At 33.1% G+C, this 16,072-nt stretch overlaps 2 long non-coding RNA genes across 32 annotated transcripts in view; one reads left to right on the top strand and one right to left on the bottom strand.

The window, feature by feature from the left end:
* Positions 1–16,072, bottom strand: part of LOC102165712 (uncharacterized) — an 846,917-nt gene that overhangs the window by 21,579 nt on the left and 809,266 nt on the right. For 2 of the 29 annotated variants that reach the window (XR_014842100.1, XR_014842108.1), the window contains one exon: positions 8,034–8,336. The exons of the other annotated variants lie outside the window; for them this stretch is intronic. This is a non-coding gene — a long non-coding RNA (uncharacterized LOC102165712). The remainder of the gene's footprint in view (positions 1–8,033; positions 8,337–16,072) is intronic. 29 annotated transcript variants of the gene reach the window in all.
* The window catches only part of LOC146404854 (uncharacterized), a 1,116,837-nt gene continuing 1,101,670 nt past the window's right edge, over positions 906–16,072 (top strand). For all 3 annotated transcript variants that reach the window (XR_014842150.1, XR_014842152.1, XR_014842151.1), the window contains exon 1: positions 906–1,144. This is a non-coding gene — a long non-coding RNA (uncharacterized LOC146404854). The remainder of the gene's footprint in view (positions 1,145–16,072) is intronic.

Below are 16,072 nucleotides of genomic sequence, written 5' to 3'. Positions count from 1 at the left end.
CCTACCAGCTCCTGGTAACCACTTTTCAACAACCACGTTTCTAAAAGTTTTATTTTTTTTTACCTTCATCTTTAAAATGATTTTTATTTTTTTTCCATTATAGCTGGTTTACAGTGTTCTGTCGATTTTCTACTATACAGCATGGTGACCCAGTTACACATACATGTATACATTCTTTTTTCTCACATTATCATGCTCCATCATAAGTGACTAGACATATTTCCCAGTGCTACATAGCAGGGTCTCATTGCTAAAGCATTCCAAAGGCAACAATTTGCATCTATTAACCCCAAGCACCCCATCCATCCCACTCCCTTCCCCTCAGTAACCACAAGCCTATTCTCCAAGTCCATGCTTTTCTTTTCTGTGGAAAGGTTCATTTGTGCCATATATTAGATTCCAGGTATAAGTGATATCATATGGTATTTAATATAAATGGCAAAAGTTAGAGAGGATTCTAAAGGCAGCAAGAGAAAAGCAAAGCATTAATTATAACGGAACCCCAATAAGGCTATCAGCTGATTTCTCTACAGAAACACTACAGGCCAGAAGGGAGTATCAAGATATATTTAAAATGCTGAAAGGAAAAAATTTTCCACCTAGAGTACTCTACTCAGCAAGAATATCATTTAAAATAGAAGGGGAAATAAAAAATTTCTCCAGCAAACAAAGGCTAAAAGAGTACAGCAATACCAAATCCATTCTAAAAGAGCTGAATGTGCTTCTCTAAATTAAAAAAAAAAAAGTAAGAAGAATTAAGATGGAGGAAACCAGAATTGGAAAGCAGTCACTTAAATTAAACAGCATACAGATCTAAACATGAAGATGTTAAAAAAAAAAAAGACATCAAAGTCATACAATGTGGGGAAGGAAAGTAAAAAAATATAGATTCTTTTTTAATGATGTGTTTGAGCCTATATGACTATCAGGCTAAAGCAAGCAGATATAGGAAGGGTTTAATGTACTTAAAAAACAGGGCAACCACAAATTAAAACTGAACATTATATTCACAAAAACTGAAAAGTACTCAATCATAAAACAAATGGAAACCATCCAACCCAAAAAAGAAGAGAAACACAGAATCAACTGGAAAACAAGGTTTAAAATGGCACTAAATATATATTTATCAATAATCACCTTAAATGTCAATGGACTGAATGCTCCAATCAAAAGACACATAATGGCAGATTGAATAAAAAGCAGAAACTTTCAATCTGCTGTCTACAAGAAATTCACCTTAGAGCAAAGGTAGATTGAAAGTGAGGGGATGGGAAAAGATATTTCACCCCAATGGACAAGACAGGAAAGCAGGAGTTGCAATACTCATATCAAACAAAATAGACTTTAAAATGAAGGCCTAGATACTCATGTTGCAACAGAAGAAAGGGTGGGGGAAAAACTGTAATTGTAATGTATACATGTAAGGATAACCTGACCCCCTTGCTGTACAGTGGGAAAATAAAAAAAAAAAAAAAAAAAAATGAAGGCCATAAAGAAAGACAAAGAGGGACACTATTTAATGGTTAAAGGATCGAGTCAAGAAGATGATATTAAAATTGTCAATATATATGCCCCTAACATAGGAGCACCCAGGTACCTACAATAAATACCAACAGACATAAAAGGAGAAATTGATGGGAATGCAATTTTAGGAGATTTTTAACACCCCACTCACAACAATGGAGAGATCCTCTAAACAGAAAATCAATAAGGCAACACAGATCCTAAATGGCACAATGAAAAGTTAGACTTAATCGACATTTTCAGGATATTACATCCAAAAAAATCAGAATATACATTCTTCTCAAGTGCACATGGAACATTCTCAAGGATCGATCACATACTGTGGCACAAAGTTAACCTCAACAAATTTAAGAGTGTAGAAATTATTTCAAGCATCTTCTCTGACCACAATGGCATGAAACTAGAAATCAACAACAGGAAAAGAAATGATTTTTTAAAAATATTTCACATAGAAGTGTGATCATACAATATTTGTCTTTCCCTGTTGGGCTTATTTAATTAACATAATGTCCAAGTTCACTCATGTTGTAATAGGATTTTCTTCCTTCTTATGGCAGAAAAATATTCTATTCTCTCTCTCTATGAAATAGAATATTCTGTGTTTATATAATGTATATATTATATTAATATTATAAAATATTCTTTTAGAATATATATTAACATGTATATCATGTCTTCTCATCTTCTTTATCCATTCATCCATCGGCAAACATTTTAGTTGGTTCTAGACCTTCGCTCTTGTGAATGATGCTGAGTGCAAATATCTCTTTGAGATCCTGATTTCATTTCCTTTGGATATACACCCCAAAGTGAGATTGCTTGTTATATATGCCCTTTGCTATGTTGAAGTACATTCCTTCTCAACCTAATTTGTTGAGCATTTTATCATGAAACAATGTTGAATTTTGCCACATACTTTTTCTATATCTATTAAAATGAAAAATGATCATATGATTTATATGATTTTTATCTTTCAGTCTGTTGATGTGGTATATCCAATTTATTGGTTTGTGTATTGGTTGATTGATTTTTACTGGTTCAAATCAGAGCAGAGAGCATTGGGCTGAGTATATGTTATTTAGGCCTTAGAAAACCTGATGATGTGGCTGTGTAGTAATTAGAGCCTTATATTGTCCTGATCGAGTTTCTCTATCTGTAGACTGCTAGAAAAACAATCAGAATATCCTAAGAAAACCCTACAAAAACAAACACATAAACATAAACAAAAATATTGACGTTTAGAACTCACTAAGGTTGAGTGATAAAAATGATCAATTTTTTCCCCATAACTTTGGGATAATTAAATTTAGGGTAATTTCCATTGAGATATACTATAAAAGTATCCTTTAGCTTATAATTCTTATTTCCCTTCCACTTTCAGGAATTTAATTGATGAACTTTCCCTATCATGGTTTTTGTTTTCTTTCAAGGTTATTTTGACACAGATGCAAAAATGAATAAAGCATGTAACCTAAATATTAAAAATAAGCTTCTTTAATGCATTAAGTACTCATACACACATACATTGAGGGTATATATGTATATATTTGTGCTACCAACACAAACATTCAAACTGCCATTACCAATACTGAGACTATTTAAGCCATAAAGACAGTGTGGTTCTAATCATCCAATGACAAGATCTAGGTCTACAAAAACATCTAATTACTAGAAGTTATGTTTTTCAAATAAAACAATAAAAAATGTTTTTACTAATTTAATGACTTTTGCACTTTTTGTAATTACATACACTAATGTTTTCAAATATCTAAAGAAGTTCTCAAAATTTTTCACTAATACCAGCTTTTTCATCAACTGCAATTCAAAATAAAAAATATATTCAGACGGTGCATTCTAATGGATATTTGTCTCAAGTGGATGCTATTTCAAAATATAATGGACATTTGCCTTACTTTTGCATATTGTGGCATTAACATGTGTTTATTCCATCACTACCTACCCAAATTATCTACTCCTCTAAAGCCTGAGAATTTCTTTTTCCCCCTCCCATTACACTAAGAAAGGCAATATTTGTATAGTGTGTGGTGGGGGATGGGGGGAGGGATCTTCTAGAATAAAGAAAGGTTTTGAAAACCAAATCTCATAATTCCTATTTTTTAAATTATATATGGTCTATACAAAAGAATACGTTATGCATGTTATACATGTTAAATAAACATGTCAGCACACATTTATTGAGCAATTATTGATTCTTAATAGACACCTCCAACCAAATATATTCCAACTAAATTTTTGATTTCCCTCATAAACTTGTTCCACTATAGCTCATTTGGTGGTAACTCCATCCTTCCAGTTGGTCAGACCTCAAACTTTGGCAGTATCTTTGATTTTTCTTTTCTTCAAAAACTCCTGTTGTCTCTACTTTCAAAATATACCCTGAATCCTATCATTTCCCATAACTCTACTGTTTGTCAAAGCCATAAGCATCTCTAGATTGTATTCCTTCTCCCATCCTTGTTCCTTCTACTGTCTAATCTCAACCTAGCAGACAGTGTTACTTTTTAACTGTAAATCAGATCACACCACCACACATGGTTCAGAACTGTCCAAAGACTCCCCATCTCATGAGAGTCAAGGTCACCCTCTTCACAATGAAATACATGCCCATTAGTAGCTACCTACTACTTCTCCAAGCTCTTCAGCTCAAATCTTTCTGGCTCCTTCCTGGGTAGTTGACAATCACAACATTAGGAATGTCACTGGCTCTTCCTGCTTCCAGGAACACATTTTCTCTATGTCTGCATGGCTCACCCCATCTTTCCAATCTTTTCTCAAATGTAACCTTCACAGAGAGGCCTACACTGACCACTGTACCGATAAACATAAACCCAACATTGTCACTTCTGATTACTATTTCTGTTGTATTGATCACTAATAAACTTCTAAAATATTGTTATTTCTCTTCTTACTAGAAAATCCATAAGGGAAGAGATTTATTTCTTTAGCCTAAGTATCTTGAGGAGTGGCTTATACACAGTAAAATTTTGTTAACTGAATGAATGAATATATGCTATTTACTGTATTAAGTGCCAGGAAGCTATGAATGAACATAGCTATATGCTTTAGGGAGCATATAGGCAATTACACTAGTCAAAGCTTTTCGAGTTTGAAGAAATACATAAAGTGTATGTAGTTCAAATTTACCATTTTATAGATAAGGAAGCAGAGGCCCAGTGATGTTATTAGGCTCCTCAGTGATCACAGAAGGACCAGAGTTTAATTATCTGACTCATAAAGTAGCACTCTTGTTACTACACACTGTGCTTAACAATATCTATTTATCACAGTTTGTGCTAAAGGTATAATAGGGACTGCAAAAAGTAAATATAAAACAAAAAGAGCAATATTATAAATTGTATTATTAATGCTGGAAGAGTGATATGAATACTTAGGTACTATAGAATTGCAAGAAATATCTATACCTTAAAATTAAGACAACCTTCAATGAGTTGAAAGACAAATAAAATAATTATAATAATGAAGGTAGATATAATGCAATTGAAGGTGTGGAAGTAGCATAAGTATAACTTTGGGAGAGAATGAAAGAGGTTGTTAAGCTCCCTTTAGTTAACTTAAATCTTTAGGCCTCAGTGAATTGAAATCTCACTAGCGAGTAGACATAGATGTGTCACAGATGAACTCAAGGCATCATTAACAGAAATCAGATGTAAAAATATTATTTTAATTTTCAAAAAGATAAAAATAGTGGATGACAGAAATAGAGAAATATCTTTTTTTTTTTTTTTTTTTTTTTTGTCTTTTTGCTATTTCTTTGGGCCGCTCCCGCGGCATATGGAGGTTCCCAGACTAGGGGTCGAATCGGAGCTGTAGCCACTGGCCTATGCCAGAGCCACAGCAACACAGGATCCGAGCCGCCTCTGCAACCTACACCACAGCTCACAGCAACGCCGGATCGTTAACCCACTGAGCAAGGGCAGGGACCGAACCCACAACCTCATGGTTCCTAGTCGGATTCGTTAACCACTGCACCACGACGGGAACTCCTTGATCTAGCTAAAGAAATTTTGTGAGTTTTTAGTGGCAAAATTGGTGATTACCAGGAGTTATCATAGGCTCACTGACAAGAATTGCTAGAATGGTTTGATATTTCATCTTAAAGTTGGAATGGGTATGCCCATGTTTGTTGTGCATGTGTATTTCTGTGTGCATGTTTGTGTGTATTTAAACAGGGTATTTGACAAAATGCCTCTTGATACCTTGCAGGCATTATGGGGTTAAATAATTACATTATACTGATCCACAGCTGACTGAATATTTATGTGCCAATGTTTATTAACAAATATATTTCAACCTAAAGTGATATCTTTGTTACAATAAGTTCTCTGTCTCTGTTTTTTCCTTAACATTTGTATCATTGATTTGAACATAGATCAGAATAAAGCATGGTTAGGCATTCCCATTCTGGCTCAGTGGTAACAAATCCAACTAGTATCCATGAGGATGTGGGTTTGATCCCGACTCATTCAGTGGTTTAAGGATCAGGCATAGCAGTGAGTTATGATGTAGGTTGCAGACGTGTCTCAGATCTGGCATTGCTATGGCTGTGGCATAAGCTGGCAGCTGCAGCTTTGATTCCACCCCTAGCCTGGGAACTTCCATATACCATACCTGCAGCCATAAAAAGCAAAAAAATAAAAAATTTAAAAAATAAACCACAATTATGTAATTTGGGAGCCACCTAATATACAAGATGGCAGAATCAAGCTTCTAAAAATATTGAGCAGAAATAGCAATCACAATTTTAATTACTACATTTTAAAGTAGCTACTATGTGCTGAATAGGAACACTGTATATTATTCATTATTATGACTACTCAAAATAGATAATATTCCTTTTTGATTAAAACATTTTTGACATATAGTTGATTTATAATGTTGCATTAATTTCTGTTGTATAGCAAAGTGATTCAGTTATACATATATAATATTTTTTAATATTCTTTTCCATTATAGTTTATCATAGGACATTGAATACAGTTCTCTGTGCTATACAATAGGACCATTTTTTTAGATAATATTCTTGATTTTAAAATAAGATATATCAAAATTATACAGTAAAATTTTTATCCCAGCTCTTACTCAATAGTTTAGACCACACCTATGGCAGGCTTACATTTACAAAATTTATGAATAGGAAATTAAATAGAGACAAATACATATTCATAAATTTAGATACAAAGAGTCATTTTTCCAGAGTTCCTATGGTGGTGCAGTGGGTTGGGAATCTGACTGCAGTGGCTTAGCTCGCTGTGGAGGAGCAGGTTCAATCCCTGGCACAGAAGAGTGGGTTAAAAGGATCTGGTAGGCTCATAGCTGCATTGGTTTCAACTGTGGCTTGGATTCAAACCCTGGCTTGGGAACTTCCATATGCTGTGTGTGTGGCCATTTTTAAAAAGTCATTTTTCTGCATAGGGTAAGGGATAACTTGAATGAAATAAAATACTTATTTCTAAAAGAAGATCGTAGTATGTATGAGTGAAGAATTCTATTCAGGCCAAAGATGATAAATACAATCATAACTTTAGACTGCATTGGAAATATTAGAACTAAGAGATAATCATTTCACTTTATTACTGATAACATCAGGACTAATATGCCTAGTTTTTTATGTGACTCCAGTGAATTTTACTGACAAACTTGGGAAGCTGGTGGAACATGAAAAATTAGGAAAATAAGAACTTGAACACTTTTCTTTCTTATCTACTTATTATTCTTTCTAAAAGTGTGTTGTTACAGAAAATGTCCCAATTTTGTTTGGAAAATACATATAACAATAAGCTATTTAGTCCAAAGTATTAATATGTACAAATCCAGATAGTTAGAGAAATATGTAAGATTTGAATTCATGGAAAGTGACTGGATGGATAAGGAGCTCTGAACAACTTTGTTTTCTCTTTTTACAGCTGCACCTATAGCATATGGAGCTCCCAAGCCAGGGGTTAAATTGGAGCTGCACCTGAGGCCTACACCACAGCCAGAGCAACACCAGATCAAAGCCACATCTATGACACACACCACAGCTTGTGGCAACGCTGGATCCTTAACCCACCAAGTGAGGCCAGGGATTCAACCTACATCCTCACAGAGACATTGGGTCTTTAACCTTCTGAGCCACAGTGGGAGCTCCAGAGCGCTGAAGAACTCTTAAGAGCAACACAAAGTACTTTTGGATAAAGCCAAATTACAATGCAAACAAAACATCATAGGGCTATTACATGAAGAAAATTTAACTTCCCAAAGTTTTTAATAGAGAACCATAAGGTTTCTAACTATGTGAAAATATTATAGGATACATTTATAAGCATATGTATTTATGCACGCTAGAGATTTATTTGCTTTTTCTCTAAGTTCTACTACTACTAAGGGTGCCATGAAATATTTTGTAGGTACCAAGTAAGAGTGGGAGGATAATATAAAGCACTGTAGCAGTTGCAGCATATCACGCAGAGGTAACTTGACCGACTTACATGAAAAATTACACTGCTCTTCATCACACTCTGTTAGACATTCAGACAGTTCATTTAGCCTTTGATTTGTTGAATATATGAACTTCAATTTGAGCTTGCAAACCAGTTCCAACTGATTTGACAGACGCATAGGAGACTTCTGCTTTCAATTTAAAGACTATGATCCAAAAAATGATGAATGAGATTTTTCTCTTTTTCTATTTGCAGCACTGGTTTTCTTGAGTGACTTTCGTTATGATCTAATGCATTTATTGTTCTTTGAGGGAGCATAATGTAAGGCCGATTTAATAGAAATACCTGTGGCTGGAATACAAAGAGAGTTCTCTGTGTCACATCAAGAACTTTTTTCACTTAGTAGGGAATGAAGCAATGAAAATTGATGTCCCATGAATACACTGATTTTGCTTCTACCAAGTGAATTTAGAAACTCTACCAATTTGAAAAATTATTTTTAATCTTTTTCAATTTTATTACTCAAATATGATAGCAAAGGTTATAAAGAGAAAATTTTTAACATACTGCAAGGACTATCAAGATTACATTATGTGAATCACATGAATGCTTTGTGGAAAGGAATATAGGTATTTTTCATTTATTTAATAATAGACATATCTTAGATCTACACCAGATAAAATTACATCATGTGATACTTTAGAAGCTACAAGTTAGAAATGTGTTCATTGAAGAGAAACACTTCATTTAAACAAATGCATCTCAATATCCATCCTCTACATAACAACTGAATAAATTGATGTTATTATTAATGCAAGGAACAAATTAAGATATTGGCTTATCATTCTAAATTCATTTATAATTTTGGAATTAAAATATCAGGATAAACACAAGTTTAGCGAAAGCCTTTTAATCGATTTGATTGATGTGCTTATTAAAATTTTTACATTATTTAATTGCCTGACTCCAGAATCTACTGCTAGCTACAATGGAACAAATAAAATATTATTTTAAAGCTTGGAGTTCTCCCTGTGGCACAGTGGGTTAAAGATCTGTTGCAGCAGCTCAGGTCACTGCAGAGGCATGGGTTTGATCCCTGGCCCAGGGCGATGGGTTAAGGACCTGGCATTGCTGCAGCTGTGACATAGGTTACAGCTGTGGCTTGGATTTGATTCCTGATCCAGGAACTTCTATATGCTGTGGGTGTGGCCAAAAAAGAAAAAATAAATATTAAAGCTTATCATTGATGACTTTATGCATCTTTTATCTGGGCCCTATAAAGCTCATAAAAATTGTATCGCGATAAAAAGGAAAACAAAAAAAGAAAAAAATCTAGCCTGAACTGATCATTCAGATTTTTCAAAGTGGTTTATGAACAAAAGTCCCAATTAATCAAAATCATTAAGGTGCTTTGCTTAAGGCTCTGCTTAAATTATATACTTTGCTATATAAGGCATAGAAAAGTAATATAAATGTGGATATGGGCATGGGTCAATAGCCCCTGAACACAGTCTTATGGGGATATGATATTCTAGGTCAGAAAACAAGTTATCAGCTAGAAATATACATTCAGATTAATGCAAAAAATTAAAATTCAAGTCAAATTTTAATTTACCTTCTACAAACAGGAGAGTGTCATGACAAGATTTTCATGGAGAAGGATGAAGTAAAAGGGCAAGAAATCATCTGATGCCTCTTTTTAGTGTCCTGGCAGGACATAATAAGTATCTACACCAAAGAGTGTGAGAAAGAGATGGAAAGGATAGTCGGTATCATGTGAAGAAATGTTATTTATAGATTTTGGTTGTTGAATATAGAAAAAGAGAAAATTGTGTCCCACTAGGTTTCTAGATTGGAGGTAGTGCTATTTCACAGGAGAGAGACTAGAAGTTAAAGAGAAAGTAGGGTTTGGAGTATCTGACTTTTTCCAAAGTCTCTGATGTCTTTCACTTAGATTCATAACTTAGCAAATTGATAAATGTTCTTTTTTAACTAAGAAACTACAGATATAGTATTAGTATTCACAAATGATTCTATAAGTTTTCCAGTACAAGGACAATGTAAAAAATTAAATGTGCTTACACATAGTTGCAGCAAGCAATTCACGAAAATAATTTTTTTTAAATTTATGGCAGCATCAGTTAAATCAAATATGTAGCAATAAATTAAACAAATGTTATGTAAGACATTTAACTGAAAACTATATCACTACTGAGATTAATTAAAGGATACTGAAATAAATGGATTATATACCTTGTTCACGGATTGAACAAATAAATGTAAGACATTTGTTCTCTAAAGTAGCATATAGATTCACTGAAATGCTATTCAGAATAGTGAAACATTTATTTCCTATGAAACTTAATAAGCTCTTTCTAAAACTTATATGGAAATTCAAGGAATCAAGAGTAACCAAGAGTATCTTGAAAACCATAGCTGAATGACATAAACTACCATCTATCAGAACTTATTATAATGGCTTACTAACTAAAAGAGTGTGGAATTATGTTAGCAAAAAGGCAACTGGGATATTGGAATTGAATAGAGACTCCAAGAAATAGTCTCACATTTGTAAAGGGACCTGATTTACAACTTACAATTAAAGTTTCATTGCAAGACATTAGAAAAATACTATGTTTTTGGTAAATGGTACAGGTCACACAAAAATATCAGTTCCAGTTAGAAAAAAGTCAAAGATTAATAAAACAAAAGTTTATATAAAATAACAAGTGCAATTTTTCATATTTTTGTGGTAGATAAAAATATTGTAAACAGTACACAAAAAGTGTCACATCAAAGGAAAATATTGATGAATTGTATTCTGTAAAATTAATCTTCATCAAGAGACATTATTAAGATAGTAAAAGTACAAATCACAGGTATATGCCATACACACTAAAAAAACCTTATTCCTATTAAAGAACCCTTACTAATAAATATTTAAATGGCCAAGGTTCTTGAATATACACATTACTAAAAAGAGATATTACTGGATTTATTTTCTTTTTTACTTTGTACAAAATATTTAAAATAAAGGCAGACTAAAATATTCAATTATGTGTCATTTTTGCAAAATGTGACTGATGCTAAGATGATGCTCTCTGTCACAATTCCTAACATAAAGCTGCACATCTCTACTGCACCAATGTCAATATCAGTTCCTGAATAACTGAGATTCACCCCACTTGTTAATTATTACACTAATGACAGCCTACTTAAATAATAACAGAAAATAGCTACGTCTTATTGAACCCTTATTATATACCAAACACACTAATTCAAATTCTAAATCACTATCTCTTTTCATGCTACTAATAGCCATAAAAGGTATAATTATTTTATTGCTTCGAAGTTTACCTGATTTAAATAGGTGTACAGCCTAGTGATTGTTTTTGCAGATTATATTCCATTCTGTTATATTCTATTATTACAAGATAATGGGTATAATTCCTTATGGTATGCAATATATCTTTGCTGCTCATCTGTTTTATACAAAGTGGTTTGGATAGGTACTATTATCATGATCCCTCTTTTACAGAAAAGAAAGTTGGAACTAAAAGTGTTAAATAATTTTTCCCAAAACCAAAGCATTAATGGAAGATGGAGTTCAGACTTGAATTGTCTGTCTGTGAAAATCACATTCTTCAACTCTATGCATTATATAAATGAATTATAGTAAATTCCCCTTAAATTTCAGTGTATTTACCATTACTTTTCCTAATCAATGAGGGTCTGTTTTGTAGTTTTTCTTGTCTTAGAAATTCACTGAAAGACTAATGCATTTAGTTGTGGGAAAGGAATGGGTGAAGTTGTGTTTGGAGAGGAATGGAACTAAGAACTGAATACCAGCAAGACTCCCTGTGTCTGTCTTTAATATGTGTTTCTCTATTTCAGCTTTACTTTATGTGTGTCTTCATTAGCGAGGATCATATCCCTAGCATTCTGAGTTTAAATTCTCATATGTGAGAGGAAGGAAGCTTCCTTACTAACTCCAAATAGAAAAATTCTGGAGAAGGACTTCTACATTCTTGTCAACCCCTTTGCAGGTCAGGGTTTGCTCCCCAAAATTTCTAGGAGTACAGGCAGGTATAAAAAAATACTCATTGAACTTAAGTGACTCCACAATTAATGGAATTATAAACAAGCACAAAATGTAGGTATGCTCTCTTCAAAGCTCATTGAGCTCAATGTAATATGCCTAGAATAAAAAAATGTTCAAGTATGTGGAGATTCAGTAGATGCATAATCTGGTAAAGATTCCTAACATGTTGATGAAGATTGATAATTTGGCCAATTTTTTGGCAATTATAACTTTTTGGATGCTTATATTGCACAATACCTAGAAAGCCACTGAGTTTTATGAATTGGTCACTTGGAAGGTAGAATTTGGACTAGATTTTGTTAAGTTCAGTTGGTTTATGATTATGGTTGCTTGTTATAGCTGATCACAGCTTTCCTCTTGAGCTGGGGTGATTTTTTATGTTTCCTCAGCTGTCTAAAACAATAACAATTCTACTACTTTTGCTTGTGCTTAAAGAAAAAATGTTTGTATTCTACTAAATATGAATATATATAAACAATGAAATTTATATTTTAAAAATTCCAGATAAATTTCAGTATGTCTAAAATTGAAAAACAGGTTAAGATTAATTTTGAACTCTTTGATTTTAGTTCCTGCAAAATGAATGAAATACAGAATTAAAACTTCCTGTTTCAGCCATGAGGAAACATTTATGACAGATATTGACTTTAATGTAATTTAATGACAAAATTTATGGACAAAAAGAAAGAGTAACTCTGTCCTAGTTCTGGTTTACAATCAGTTTTGTGTTCTTAGAAATTTAGATTATATTTTTTTACTTGTAGGATACAAAATTTATTCCATCAACTCAGATTGATAGTGAACATAAATGAAATTTCATGTGTAAAAATTTACATCAGAAAATAATTGCCAAATGCTGTGTTTTGCTTTCATTCCTCCTTAGTGTTATTATTACTACTAATACTTCCAACTAAAACAGTCATTGCATTTTGCATGAACGCTTTCAGCAGTTTTCTAACTTGTCTACTACCCTTCAGTTTAGCTACTCAATTCGTGGTACATCACATTGATACTCTTCCAAAAGAACTGTTCTGAGTATGCAACTTCTAATTGGTTCTAAATGATTATAGAAGTTTAGACATGCCATAGACTGTCCTTTTATTTTACTTCTAGAGACCTTATTCTTCCTTTAAATCCCCCATTCTTAAAAAAAAAAAAAAAAAAAAAAAAAAAAAAAAGCCTTGTCTTTTTCTTCACAGACAAGATGGATATAATCCATGGGACCCTCACCAAAAAATATATGAATTTCACCCTTTGTGCAGGGGAAGTTATGTATCTTCTTCTCTGTAAAATTCTATATACTCAAACATTCTTCCCAATTTCCCCCAGTCCTTGACTCAAAAGCTACCTTTATTCTTGTGTCTTCATTCTTTCCCTTTCTGATTCCATTCTTTCTGTCCGTATGTTGTTCAAACTGCCTTCATCCTTAAAAACTTACTGCAACCTTACCTTGCACTCAAACCACTACTATCTGTTATTCTTTTCCTTCAGAAATACATTATTTAAGCTAAACCTCTAATTATTTTCCACTTCTTTAGCTCCATCTATTTTTTTAACTCATTTTAATTTAGATGTTTCATTCATTTTGAAATTGACCTTGATAAAATCCCCAGTGTACTAAAAATCATTCATCAAATGGTTCATTTCACTGCTCACTAAATGGACCCTTCTTGAGCATCTAACACTGCTGATCTCATTCTTTAGACTCTTTGCTCCTTTGATCTACAGGAAACTAATCTTTTCCAGTTTTCTATTTTTGACTTAATTACTGGTATCCACTTCATCATTCTTTTAAATGCTGGTATTTTTCATGACATACTCAGTTACTCATTCTCCTCTTCTTCTGTATTATGTTTTCTTACTCTTCATTTTCACCCAGGCATTCATGTCTAGCAAGCACCCTCTCATAAAAATGCATCTCTCCTGACTTTTCATATGACAGTCTGCCTAATTCCATGCTATTTGTCTTTCAGGGTCTTACTAGAACTGCTCCAGTAGGTGTCCCTTACTTCTTCCTCTCCATGCTGAGATATCCTATATTGTATTTTCTATGCCCTTTATGTGGTATATTGCATTCTGCATTGCTTTATCTATTGTGATTTGGCATGAATGTTACCCAAAGGCAATGCTCTTGTGGTTTTATCCCCATAGCTCCTATGGTGCTTTTAAACAACAATCTTTTGTGTAGTGATTTCTCAATAAACACTTGCTGAATACATGGAAAATGAATATTACAATTGAAAAAGTTCTTATAAATCATTAGTTTCCATTTTTAGTATCAATGGCAAATGATCAGTTAGGGTTTTTTATAGTTTTAGTCTTGTCCTTCAAAATACCTTCATTTTAGATTCTAAACAGTTAATGGAGTGACTTTGATAACATACTGAGCTGACTACACTAAAGGAGAGGTATAAGAGACAAACCTCATGTGCAAACTTAATTTCCGAAATAACTTACTGTTGCATATAAATGCAACAACTTCCATAAAAATTCTCTAATAAGGTGAAATGAGGTAACTTCAAACCCAAATTTATCCTTTCCTACTTCAGAAATAATTAACACAATAAAAAATGCATGGCAAATTTATTGGTTAATTCCTTTAGATATATAGTTTTTACAATATTTGTGGTCTTCTGATATACATGTATCGGGGGGAAAATGGACATAACAATGGCTCACATGTTGCTGGGAGATGCTCTTTAATTTGAACAGCAGGAGAAAGGCAATGCAAAATGAATGGAAAGAAATGAGAGGCTTTTAGACTTCCTCAGTAATGTTGTAATAGTATCAGTTTCTGCAGACAAATACTTAGGAAATACATAAAAAAATGAGATCTGCTTTCCTAATTTTACAGACTATATGAAAAATTAGGAAAGATATCATAGAAATTTATTTCAGAATAACAAGGAATAAACTAATATAATTGCATATCAATGACTACTGATACTATAGTTTTACCTCATTTTCCAACTTAATTTAGATATAATTGACCAATAATTTTTATATGTATTTAATATATACAATGTGATAATTTCATGCATACTGTGGAGTGATTACCACAATCAAGAAAATTAATATATACATCACCTCACATAGTTACCTGTGTGTGTGTGTGTGTGTGTGTGCGCGTATGTGTGTGTGGTCAGAAAGCTTGAGATATACTCTTAGAAAATTTCAACTATATGGAACAGTATTAGATGACCAGAGTTATTAAGTTTAAAACTGAAAGTTTCCACCTTTGACCAATATCTCCCCATTTTCCCCATTTCCTAGCTCTTGACAACCATTATTTTACTCTGATTCAGTGAGTTCTCTTTTATTTTTGAGGCTTTGTAGCAAATTTGTATTTAGTTTACTATTACAGAAAAGTACATGAAATCTATATCCATTCAATGTATACTGCAGAATCTATTTTGTGCTCCATTGTCTTGAAAGGCATCAGTTCCACAAAGCAACACATCTCTATTGTAAAAGAAAGTAATTCCTGAGTTATTTTCTCCCTAAGATTTTGTGGGAAGAACAAGAGTTTTACCATGTATTTCCTTGTTGCTGTATTTAAGCCTTTGGTCATATTTTCCTTCAATACCATTTTAACACAAGGGCTAAAAAAAAACATGTATCTAAAAGACTTGCAACATGTCAGACGTGTATGTTGCTTTGGAATGCAATTGTATTTCTGTCCAGCAGCTTCTTTTTTGGGAATTGGAAATACATTTTCCAGTGACAAGAGCGTATTTCAACTGAGGCAGCAAGTTGGTTATAAGGCCCTAGGTTGTATTTCAGAAAAATGAAAAGCAAACCAATCAAACAGAAGGATAGGCAGGCCTTGCAGGCCAACCAAAGCCTTCATCTCTTTCTAATTTTGCTCTCATAATTCCCACATGAAATTAAAGTATATTGTTCAGAGTGAAATGAGACGCTGTATGTTCACTCTCTTATTCTTCATATATATTTTAAAAGACGCCAGACCCAGAGCAAGCCCAAA

Source organism: Sus scrofa, chromosome 3 (assembly GCF_054392235.1).
Source record: "Sus scrofa isolate SSC_HxYL_T2T_F1_AM1 chromosome 3, Sscrofa_HxYL_maternal_Yorkshire_Landrace_v2.0, whole genome shotgun sequence".
In the NCBI taxonomy this organism is placed as follows: Eukaryota; Metazoa; Chordata; class Mammalia; order Artiodactyla; family Suidae; genus Sus; species Sus scrofa.
Note: the sequence above shows the minus strand (reverse complement) of the source record. Positions and strands in the feature narration are given on the sequence as shown.